Source organism: Mustela nivalis (assembly GCF_964662115.1).
Source record: "Mustela nivalis genome assembly, chromosome: 11".
Taxonomy (NCBI): Eukaryota; Metazoa; Chordata; class Mammalia; order Carnivora; family Mustelidae; genus Mustela; species Mustela nivalis.
This window is the reverse complement of record NC_139030.1, coordinates 14,337,730-14,350,966: the sequence shown is the minus strand read 5'-3', so window position 1 is coordinate 14,350,966 and position 13,237 is coordinate 14,337,730.

Below are 13,237 nucleotides of genomic sequence, written 5' to 3'. Positions count from 1 at the left end.
GGTCATGGTCTCAGGGTCCTGGGATGGAGTCCAGCATTGACTCCCTGCTCAGCAGGGAGTCTGCTTCTCCCTCTTCCTGTACCCCTCCCCTCTGCTCCTGCTTTCTCTCTCTCTCACTCGCTCTCTCTCAAAATAAATAAAATTGTTTAAAAAAACAAATTAATAAGTTAAAAGACAAAACAGTAAGACTACTTTCACTTTCCTTTTATCCAGTGGGAATTGTAATCATATTTTGTCTAGAAAACCATAAACTTTTTTTTAAAGGATTTTTTATTTGACAGAGAGAGACACAGACAGAGAGGGAACACAAGCAGGGGGAGTGGCAGAGGGAGAAGCAGGCTTCCCGCTGAGCAAGGAACCTGATGCGGGACTCAATCCCAGGACCCTGGGATCATGACCTAAGCTGAAGGCAGATACTTAATTGACTGAGCCACACAGGTGCCCCTAGAAAACCATAAATATTTAAGAGCCATATGGAGTGAAGAAGTATGTTTGTAATTCAAGTAGCACTCTAGAACATTTGTCCTACAAAGTGACCTGGAGCTGCTCATTAAAATACAGTATGGAGTGAAGCCTTGCTCAGAGTAGCAAACATGGTAACTGAACTAGGACTCTGGAGATGGGCATCCAGATTTGCCACTACGAGCTGGATGATTCTGGCAGGCTACTCAATCTTGAGACATATTTCTCTTTATCTAAAGAATGATCAAAATATACTCTGTGCTACTTACCTCATAAATTGGTGGGAAGAATAGTGGAAGATAATTGTTTTAAGGTGTTTTGGTTACAGCATGACAGAATGAGTAAAATGCTAATAACTTGTTCACTTATTCAACAAATATTTCACTAAGGGCCTAAGATATTAAGGTCACTACTATATATGCAAGAAATTCAATGGTTAATCAAAATTCTTGCCCTGTGATCTTATATCTTAGAGGAGGAGAAAGACATCAATAAATTAACTAATAAATATATAACAATTGACAATGCTAAGGGAATAAAATAGGGAGTGATTGTATTTGTGTACAGAAATGCTTCTGGACAAGTGGTCAATGATAACTTTTCTGAAGAGAGATCTTAATTCCATCAGAGATGAGCCATGTGAGGACCCGGGGGCACAAGAATTAACAATGAAAGGAAAAACACATACAAGGAATGGAGGTGCAAACATATCTGATGTGTTTGAGCGATAGCAAGAACACTAGTGGGCCTGGAGCAGAGAGAGAAGAGGAGTAAGGAATGAGATTGGAAACACAACCAGGGTGAATCGTGTGTGTGGCCATCATAACATCTTAGGATGTTCTTTCGAGTGTAATGGGAAACTATTGCAAGGTCATGAGCAATAGAGGTCCATGCCCTGATTTCTGCTTTCCGAGGAGTATTTTGGCTGCCAGACATGGATAGATATAGGGGCTTCTGCAATAATCCAGTTCACTAGTGATGGTGGCTTGGAGTAAGGCAGGTGCCAGGGAGGTGATAGATTTGAAAGTGTTTTTAAGGTAGAGTCTGATGAGATGTAAGAGAAATTCCTTATATCTTGGTAGAGTAGACACTCGAGTGTATCTGAGGCTGCCCCTGGCTAAAAGTCTGAAGGGCAGTGAACCTTTATATTTCTGGGATCCCTTGACTTGATCGATGCCTCCCTCTGTGCAGGTTGTTCTGAGTATCTCTGGGAGGATCTCAGAGGTAATTGGACAGTCACATCTATTCATTTGCAGTATTGGACCCATCTACCCTTCACGTGATTTCTGTACTGGCTAGTAACAAACCAAAGGGCAAGCAACCTCCAACTCAATAGAATATATAATCTATTTTCTTGGTGGGGGGTGGGGGGAAGGCCAGCATATTAGCTAAGAATAAGGTACTGGAGAGCCGGTTTTGAATATCTAAAATGAGGAGAGGTATAAAATGGTATAAAATAGTTAGATTGGAGAATAGGAAAGTCAATTAACTAAGGAAATATAGTGAGACTAATAATGACCAACTCAAAATTAGTGGTGATTATTTAACATTAGACCAGTTAGCATGATTGTATATTTTTGGTATCCATGTGTAGCTGCTTGCAATCAGGAATCCAGTGGTAGGAGAGCCGATTGCAACAGCTGGGCTTTTACCAGGAAGTATAAGGCAAGGAAGGGAAAGGAGAAAGAAATGTGAAGAGCCATGAAATAGAAACTGGGTAAGAAGACATGGCATAATGGTGATGGACACTGAAAAGATGGTCAGGCCAATAGACAGAAGGACGGTTGGAGAATATTCTAGAAAGATAGAAAGTGTTCTGAGATGGAATCCTTGAGATTAGTGGTGCCATTATGGGTAATTGAATTGGGTTTGGGGTGTGATGCTGGGCATGTGCAGTTGCATGGACTCTATAGCATAAGGAGAGCAGGCATTCAGTAAGTATTTTTGGCTGATGATTAATTCCATTAGCGGTTTTCCTACCGACTTTGAAACTCTGAATTCTTGGTAGAGCATGTTATATTTGCATTTATATTTGCATTTCCCTTTATTAACCATGTGTTACGTTTGAAATGTCTAATATATTTTCTCAAAGAAGATGGAATAATGGGGCAAATTCTTTTTCTGCAAACCTCATAGATAAAATAGATAATTTGGGATCTTTCTGAAACTTCAACCCTGAAGTGTGAAAGCCACTTTTATTAGAGATCAGATTTCCATGTTCTAAGATAAAGTGATCGTGGCAGACTTTAATTTGGTTTCCAGAGAAATATAAATATAAATAAATAAATTGGAATATAGATAAGTAAAACATCTTAATCATGTACCCTAATTTATCCTTTTATCCCAAAATTTCCCTCAAATACATAGTGAATCAAATTGCATTACTGCTGGATGGTAACATCTTTTTAGCATCAAAGGGATAGTATAGCTTTGAAACAAGTACATTCCTAAGATTTACAAAATATCAGACTGCAAGTCAATAACTCCCCAAAATTCAAGAAATACACATGGCAAACAGAATATAAAGACTTACATCACCTTGTATTGTAGACGAAGACAAATTAACATGCAAGGTGTGACCATATGATATAATATTGTTTAACTAAACACATGAGAACATATACATCAACAATGAGGGCTCCCCTCTTCAAAATAGCCACCTTGGTAGAATATATATTATATATTTATCCCAGTGACGTTGACATTGACTGGACATTTTGTGAACTACTCTTCTGAACTTACCTTTAAAGAATTTCTTTTCAGTATATTTAAATGATGCTGAATCATATTTTTTTAAGGAACATTTGACTCCTGCAGTCAACGTAAGGCAGTTTGGAGCTGGAGTTGGCAGGTGATGATTTAAAGGGCTTCGAATCATAAATAAGGAATGAGTTTAGTACAGACATAGACTGGTTTACTTGTGAGTGCTGCAAACCAACTCAGAAGGCAGTTCACGAAGACAGGAGACTACTGTTTTGAGCGATGGCCCCATCATTGGACTAAATACCTGACCTTCTAAAGCAACCAGCTTGCAATGGACAGATTTCCTTTGGGGCTTTTCCTTCCTGGCTCCAAGAAGAGAAAGGGTAAGGATGCCCGACTTTCACCCTTCTGTTTCCCTCATTCACAGTTCTGCAGTCCACAGAGTTGCAATTAAAAAGGGGTTTATTCTTCAACAAAATTAAAATCATTGATAATGGAATGAAACCATTGTTGAATTCCTAGAAAATCAGCTATAGCCAGGCCTATGAAATGCCAAAAGCAGCGAAGGCTAATGCATTAGTAGTATCAGCCAGGTCCTTTCTCCTATAGAATGAATGCATTTCAAGGACATGTCCCTCAGACCGTGGCGGGTTCATTCCATAACTGTCTGTTCTTGAAAACATGAAGGCTCAAAGGACGGCCACCTTAGTCCCTTGGATGGCAGGAACGCCGGATTCGTTAGTGATCAAAGCTTGTGCTGCTGGAGTCCTGATGTTATTTTTAACGTCCCAAGCTCCTTTAGCTGTGATTCTCAGGAAAGCCATTATCCAGAATGTTGTTAGAAGTTTATTTGATAAAAGTGTGGCCTCTGCAACCTCAGGTGTTCTTGCTCTTTGCTCTCCTGTGGGTCAGGAAAAAATCCCCTCTCTCAGCTCCTCTGTGTCCAATTTCTATCAGGTTGGGTGAAGCTGTTTTCCTCCTCAGTTTCTCTCTTACAGTCCTGCTGCTCTTTGAAAGAAATAAAAGTACTTCGAATGTATTCTGCCTATCTAAAGTGTGACAGTCCTGTTGTTAATATCAAAATAACACACACTTTGGTCAAGAGACTTTTTCCTCAAAGTTCTTTCAGCTATATTTTATTTCTGTCTCCCTAAAGGCATAAGAATCAATTTTTGTATAACTGGGAATAGTTTAATGTTCTTGAAGAAGTAATTTTTTTGAGCTGTAATGTCTGTTAATTATTATTTAGGGGATTGGAGGATGGTGACAATGCCAATGTTGGTGACAACCAGGTTGAGATGAATAAGGAACGCCCTGGAGAGGAAGGACCTGGATTCATAGACCATTTTTCCCATGACAGAGGTCTTTTCTGCCCTAGGCAGGGCAATGGTAGTACTAACGGTAAGGAAAACAGCATGGAAAATGGACACTTATTCAGGGTTTACTCTGCGCTTGCTTATTTTTTTTTCCACCTTTTTTTTTTTTTCAGTGAATCTGCACATCGTTATGTGGTATGATCATCAATATTTCTCAGGTGAGGAAAGCAGATCACAGAGAGGTTGAGTGACTCCCCAGTGTGACATATGGAACGTGGCCAGAGCTCGATTTAAACGTAAGGGGTCTGGAGATACCTGGGTGGCTCAGTCAGTTAAGCATCTGCCTTCAGCTCTGGTCAGGATCACAGGGTCCTAGGATCGAGGTCTGCATCAGGCTCCTTTCTCAGGGGGAACCTACTTCTCCCTCTGCCTATTGTTCTGCCTGTTTGTGCTTGCGCTCGCTCTCTCTCTCTCTCTGACAAATAAATAAATAAATAAATAAATAAAATCTTAAAGCAAAGCAAAACAAAACAAAAACCTAAGGGGTCTGACTCCACAGCCCCCGTGCTTTCCTATAACACTGTTCTGTCTCCCTTTTTGGCCTATTTAAAGCATGTAATTTCTGAAGGGTACATAACCATCCTCCCGAAACTGGTGGTCAAAATGGGGAGCGGGGGGCACCTGGGTGACTCATTTGGTTAAGTGTCTGCCTTCGGCTCAGGTCATGATCCTGGGTTCCTGGGATGGAGTCCCATGTCCAGCTCCCTGCTTAGTGGGGGGCCAGCTTTTCCCCTCTCCTCCTGTCGGCCACTCCCCCTGCTTGTGTGCTCTCTCTCTCTCCCCATCAAATTAGTAAATAAAACCTTTAGAAGAAAAAGAAAAAGAATGGGGAGCAGGAAGAGAAAGGTGTATTCAAACTTCTACTACTGGCAGACTCCCTGACTCTACAATAACGGGATCAGCTGCTTAACTGATGATGGCACTGTCTCCTACCCCATTCCAGGCTCCACTTTGTACCAGTCCTGCTCCTGTCCACCTGAATGTTCCTCCAGGAGACACTATGTTCTTGGCAAGTAAGGACTAGATTTTGTTCAGAATTGGACCTGTAATATCTAGAAGAGTAACCTGAATGTAATATACACTTGGGCATGTCTCCTGAACAGATGAATAATCAAAGATGGGATTGGAATATGTAGCACAGAAAAAGGACTCCAATCCTGATTCTAGGATGCTGGCAGGATCACTGAATTGCTAGTTTTCTTTTTCTCTGCAAATGAAACAGCTCTTACCTTCTGCTCTTCATCAGCCAACAGGGTTACAAGAGGGATGGGTACATATCCCTCTTTTATATATATATATATATTATTTATAGTTACACACACACACATACACTCACACACATATCTATATAATGTGTATAAGCATAGAAACATATGCAGAAGTCTATAGCCTCAGCACTTCAAAAATTGATGAGTTTTGGCTACCCAAATATTCAGGCTGTACCAAACCCAGTTAAGAAAGGTGTGAAATTTAGGACTGTTGGTGCCAGAGCGGCTTGTAGCGCATGCGCGGTGATGCTTCTGGGCTCCACCGTGCCCACTCGTTGGCTCCGGCTGGGGGGGGGGGGGGGGGCGCCGCCGCACGACTTTTTCGGTGCCCGAAAGTAAACACTCCATTAAGATGGCAGCTGGATGTGAGCCAGTAGGCGGAACTTAGGGTTTTGTATCTATGTGGCTGCGAGTGATTGGTTGTGCAACCTTGGTATATATAGACATGCACGGGCGGGGGAGGGAGAGATCCCAACAGCTACGCAGAAATAAAGCTTGCTTCGCTGAGGTCTCCTGGTCGTTCTTGCTGGCGAGAGCGACATAGGACCTTTGATTCTTTGGCTTAAAAAAGCGCTCCAAATTAACAAAAGCATAACACAAGGACTTTAACAGTCTAGCTGCCCTCCTGACATGTCTACACTCGGGACTTATCTGCCGCCTCCTCCTCCAGGAACCTTTGGAGTGGAGGATAGACAGACCTCCCATCCTGATTCTGAAGCCCTGCTTCCCTCTTTGTAGTTACTTGAATTCCAGATGGCTAACCTGTCCATTGATAAAAATTTCTGATTGGCTAGACCCAGGTTCAGAGTCTGTGGAAACTGAAATTGCCAATGTTAGCAGCAGACCGATCGCATTCCACAGCACGGTGGCATGTCTTCTGCTACAGCACGACGGATATCTGGTAGAGCCATCCTGAAATGCAGAGGCTGACCTCACACAGTCATATCTGCATTGTCAGGCCTCTGAGCAACGGCATCGAAGAGCATGTATACTTAAGAAGTATTGGGATACCTGAAGACCTTTGCTTACTGCAACTATGATCGTTCCTATCCTCTCCCCCAAAAGAACCCTAAGCCATTGAGAACCAACTTCAGAAATAAATCAGAGCATTTTCCTGGTAAAATCAATACTAAGAGAGTTTTAACTCCAGTGTCCTGTTGAATATAAACAACCTCATCATACTGGTGCTAGATGTTTAGTTGAAGCCAGTGAGAGGTCTATAAAACCTAATGGCACCCTTGATATAAGCAGATAATAGAACTCCAGTCATTTTGCATTTATGATCCTGCATTTGAAAGGCCAAGGGCAATTGTGTTCTAGGGCCTGAAGGAAGTGTTTGCAGATAACATAGAGCAGGTGTGAACCTCTATGGATCACGTATGAGGTTAACTCCAGACACTGGGGAAATCTTTATTGTAAAGTCAAAGTTAACAGTTAGTTTTGATAAGAAACAGATATCAGAGATCAATGTGCATCTCTTTTTTAAAAATATTAATTAATTAATTAATTTGCTTATTTATTTAAGAGAAAGAGAGAGCACAAGTGGGTGGAGGGGCAGAGGAAGAGAGAGAAACAGACTCCCCACTGAGCAGGGAGCCCGCAATGGGGCTCAATCCCAGGACCCCAGGACCATGACCTGAGCTGAAGGCAGGTGCTTCACCAACTGAGCCACCCAGGCACTCCCAATGTTTATCTTTATGTGGGTTTTTTTTTCTTCTCCACATTCCTTCTAAGTAGCCTCATTTCCTAGAGTATCATTTCCTAGAGCCTCATCTCCATAGAGTATCCTCTCCCTATAAGCTAAGCATAATCTATTCGTCTGGAGTTTGATGAAAAATGAGTTTTGAGAAATGATGAGACGATGTTGTCAGTGATTGGCTGCCTCTTAGATCGGCAGATCCTCTATGGGTGAGGCTGGCTAAGGAGGGCGTTTGAGGGCAATCATCCATAGAGCCACTAGATGTAGGCACTACCATGATATTGCATAACCGGGAAGGGGAAGGCTTCATGCTTGCAAAATGTGGGGTGCCACAGCAGAGAGAGTGAGATCATGTTCAGGCTAGGTGGAGCCTAGTAAGAAGGGTGACCAAATATAAGTGCTGTGTCTCCAGTCCAGCACTATTGAACATGCCTAATCCTGAGGGCACAATCTGCAAATACTTGTGTCTAAGCACATTTGATGGACTAGTGAAAACTGCACAAGATTTTCGTGCTTTTCACTTTCGGTTTTTTGCCCAGATGGTCTGGGAAAGGACTACAATTGGAAGGCCAGATTATGTTTACATGAGATACTAGATCCAAGGCTTGTCTAGTCCTATATCCGAGCCCAGGGACAGAAGCTACCCATCCTGTTGTCATAAGGCACTCAGTGAAGAGAAGGAATTCAGAGGACAAGATTCGGTGGGTGGAGGAGGTGGTCACACGCCCACTTTTATGAGTGGCTTTCACATGGCAAAAACAACAGTGTCAGCAGAGCTCAACACAACACTGGGACAAGCCCTATGTCAGAGGCATCTGTGTTGTTGTCCTGGCCCTATTAGCAATGGAAGTCATGAGATGCTACCCTTTTATAGCCTCTGCTCATCAGGGAGAAAAGCAAAACAAATAACCTTGAATCCAGAAGACTCAGAAAGATCATGGAGGAACGAGGTTCTGGGAGGGATACCAGCAGATTTGGGGTATTAGTCTAATGGGACCCCATATTTATTCAAATACTGATAAAGCTTTAGTCACACAAGAACACAAAAGTCTGTGAAGGCCATTAGCAAGTTAGTCTTGCCTCTTTCTTTTTGTCATCTCTTTGCCCAGAGCCTGTTGGAAACCTCACTCTTAAGAGGATAAACTCCAAACACCTTATCTTGGAATTCCACGTCATTAATTTTGCCCCCATCTAACTCAATGATCTTCTCATTCCATTCCCCAAACAACACTTTGGCCATGTAGTGATCTCTGTCATGTGCTTTGGTATGTCTTCTCTCTGCCTCTCTGTATCTTCCTTGCTGGACAAGGCCCAGGTCAAGCTCCACCATTTTTTTAAGCTTTTTCTAATCACCTCCGTCCACAGCCACCTTAGTTCATATTTTGTCCCCATGTTATTCATTTAGCATTTAGCATTTTTTTTAGTCATCTTTTCATTGAATATTTTATTTATCTCCCCAGTTGCATTGCAAGCCCATTTACTTCTCCTCAGCCTCCTGCTGGGCCTGGCCCACTGTTGGACATATAAAGCTGGTAAGGATTGTTGCATGACTGAGCTACTGATGATCTGACGTTGGTATCTTGGTGTGATTGCCTCATGCTTCATTTTTATTGAGATATGGGAGCAGAACGGAAGTTCCCAGTAAATGGCTTCCCAGCACACATAAGCATATTCCTCAGAACATTGGCTCTCACTGATTCTTGCCCCTCTGGTGTCTACCCCTGCTGACTGGGTTTTTAGACCATCCCAGAGAGTAGGCGGTTTGATCCACTTGCTGACTTTCTGAGTAGGAGTGTGGTCCCCTGAGGCAAGAATGAAATCATTGGGATCGTTTTCAATTCTGAGCATAAATTCCCTGAAGCCTAGATTTGTGGGTTTTTTGGAATTAAGTTATATAATTATATAACATCATAAGAGGGAAAACTTTTATTACATTATTATCACTATAATCTTTATCAATGAGCCAGAGGAACTTGATTTAAATAATGGTCTTATATTTATGGTAACTATGTGAACATGGACGAGTCTGTAACTTTCTTAAGACTCTGTTTCCTCAACTGCAAATTGAAGGTATCATTTCTTTCTTAGAAAGTTGCCAGTGAAAATTAAGTGAATTAATATATATGAAGTTTTGGGAGTCACAAGTGACATATAGCAGGTACTTAATAAAGGATGACTTTACTATCAATTAGTAATATCAAACAAGTAATTATGTCAAGTTTATTCCTTATAATAGGTTCTTCCAGAGATATAAAAGAGTTATCATACATTGTCTTTTTCCCAAATACTGTTAAATGCAGTCAGAAAACTATAACATAAATGTAAGAATTTGATCAAATTAATGAATCCTTCTTTTGTATCAGGTCATATCTAAGCTATACAAAAATAACATATATAATCTACTGTCAAGCCGGTGTCAGTTCAATACAGGGGACCATAAGTAATTTCCAGTGACAAAATAAGGTACGTATGTTATATAGGTAATCAGACTATTTTTGTTTGAGTAATAGCTTTGAAATTCAAAGTCCAAACTACCTATGGGGCACCTAGGTGGCTCAATTGGTTAATTATCTGACTCTTACTAGTTTTGGCTCAGGTCATGATCTCATGGGTTGTGGGATTGAGCCCTATGTTGGGCTCTACATTCAATGGGGTCTGCTTAAGATTCTCTCTCTCTACTCCTCCACCCACTGCCCTCTCTCTCTCTCAAATATATATATATATGTGTGTGTGTGTGTGTGTGTGTATCCCCTCCACCCCTGCTCTCTCAAAAAAAAAAAAATATATATATATATACATATATGTATATATATGTATGAAACAAAGTTCAAACTGTCTAACTGCCTTAAGCATTAAAAGTGATATATTGTTTTTAATATCAGTAAGTTCAAACTAAGGCCCTCAAGTTCACTAGCCACATTTTGTTCTATGTAAATTAAAGTGCATAAACTAAAAATAAACTGCATGTTTATGTTTCTGTTATGTTTATGTTTTATAAAACAAATAAAATTGTTACATGGCTCTATGTCGGGGACCTGCTTTGGGTAGGATTCAAGGCTGGTGGATTAGTAGTATTAGTAGGTATTTTTCTGTCTTTCCTTTCTCCTATCTACAGTGTTGGCTTCAAACGTGGGGTTGCAGTTTGGTCCATCATGGTCATTGAAGCCTTATGCTTCCTGTCCAGGAAGATAGATGGTTGGCACACAGATAAATGGTAGATAGATAGATAGATAGATAGACAGACAGACAGAGGGTCAAAGTGGGGAGGGAACAAATAATCAAGTCCTTTAGTCTGATTGGGTCAACTTATTCATTTAGATAAGTATAATATCAGGTGTGACTGGCCTAAGATTAGGTTCCTAACCCATGGATGATCAGGCTGCCTCAGACTAAACAGGGTCTGCCTTAGGAGCCAGGGCCAGTACCCTAAACCCCACAGCTCATACAAATGAGAGAGGGTGGAAAAGATTTTGAAAGTCAAGCACAGTGTCCAGAACTGGGCCTGAGTACATTATGAGATAGTTTGACCTCTTGACTTTATTTATACATTGTTTCCCTTTATCAGTAATCTTCATCATATTCCAGGTTCATGATTATATAGTAGGCTAGGTATGTCATAATGCTAAAATGTATTGTCTTCCATTATTGCCGCAATTACATAAATCCCCAGGAGGAAAGCAGACAGTGCCAATTACAGAAATGATAGATGGAGGGTCTTACTGGTCTACCAGCTAAAGGACGTTTTGTTATTTTTATTAATTGCTTTTCTAAACATCTCAGTATTTTATTTCAGTTTTCTTTTTCAGAATATAAGTAGACCACCTATTAGATACACAATCATCAATAGTGAGAAACTAATACTAGCAAGAATTAATGGATCTTAAAGAATATATAGGATTTTTCCAGGCAAAAGAGGAGGAAGAATTTCCCAGGCAGAGGGAACATCATAGGCACAAATAAAGAAGCAAGAGATCCTGTGACTGGGTAATTGATGCCCAGAAAGGAAGTAAAGGTTTAAACAGATGAGGAACAGCTCACAGAATCTCCTCAAACCCTGCAAAATCAGGTACAGAAGACAGACAAGAAAAAGGAAGCTAAGTAGCCAGAGCTACTGCCAAAATCATCCCCCAAATTAGTCCTAGGATGACACCATTGTCCCCATCACTTCTCCTACAGACACTTCGAGTGCTGGACACTGGACACCATTTAAAACTCTGTCATTGCTGCTCCCAGAAACCATTGCCACTGCCACATGCCCAGCTCAACACAGGTCCTTCTCTGCTGCTTCAAGTCCTTCAACTCCCAGCTCCGAGCCAGCGGCAGGCTCATGCGAAAGCCAGCATCAGTACAAAGGAGGATGGAAAGTTGGTGATCATTTTTTATGAAGACTCATATGGCTCTAAGTTACCAAACTTGCAAAACACATATAATTAATTCCTTGGGCAATGGGAGTGCTACAGCGGATGGCAAAAGCAAGGGGAGAGAAGAATGAAAAGTGCCCCTCGTACTTAATTGATGCTTACTGTATGGTTACTCTCAACAACTTGATAGAGGGCATTATTTTCCCATTTTACAAATAGCTGTCCTCGAGAGGTTAACCCACTAAGGTCCTTCAAGGAGAAAGGAGTGATAAATATGCTGTAGAAAGATTCCCTTCCCAGCTGTGTGGGACTGTAGTCAGAGAAACCCAGGAGAGGGTGAGAGCCCAAAGAGAGGAAGAGGGAAAGGGTTTAGGGCAGTTGTTCAGGAACTTCAAGGCTGATCAGAACCACCCAGAGGGCTGGAGTTCTCACTGCAGTTTCTGATTCAGCAAGTCTGGCTGGGGCCCAAGATTTTGTAACTGGCTCAGAGACCACATTTTAAATTAAATGAATTAAATGGATTACAATTAAATGGATTAAAGAAGTGTTTCTCAAACATCAGTAATATATGGACCCCTTTTAATGTTATACATTATTGAGTCTACCAATACCTCTCCTCTATTCTTCTTAGAATATTACTTAAAAATATACAGATTAGGTATAAACTCCTTATGCTGATAGCTCATATACAACAATAAAATATAAACCATATTTAAACTAAATACAAAGTATAAAATTAATAAAATTCAAATTAAGATTAACTTTAACTTGACATATTATGTAGTTCTGCTGGAATTAAAGGACCACTGTTACATTTAAGAGAAAAAGACATATAACCACAAAACCAATTTTATTTTTAATCTCTTTTTGTAATAATTATGTAAGGAATGCCTGTATGCATAAGTATGTTCTACAAAATGATATTAATAACTTCCAGGCTCTGTTCCTAATCTTATACTTAATCAAAAGTCTGCCAGTGAGTACTACTAATGGTAGTTTTAATAAGATGTTTTCTAGTATCCTTGTGAAGCAAGTTTCCTGTGCATTCCAAGAGAATTGTGACATTACTGAAATTGGGATTAAACAGTTACTTAATGCAGTTATTGCTGAACTTACGGACATAAAAATTTCTCATATATTTACTACTATATTCTTGCTGCTAATGATCCATTATGACCTGATATGCACCATGACCTAATCCATACAAATCTTTAATTCACACACAGACATGGCGTTGAATGACAAGATACGTGTCATTAGCCCTTTTAGCTCCTCATTCATTACTACTGTATTTTATATGATGATTCGATTCTATTTTTGCAATTCTTTTTTCAAAATAATGCAAAATTTTTATTATATGTCACACAG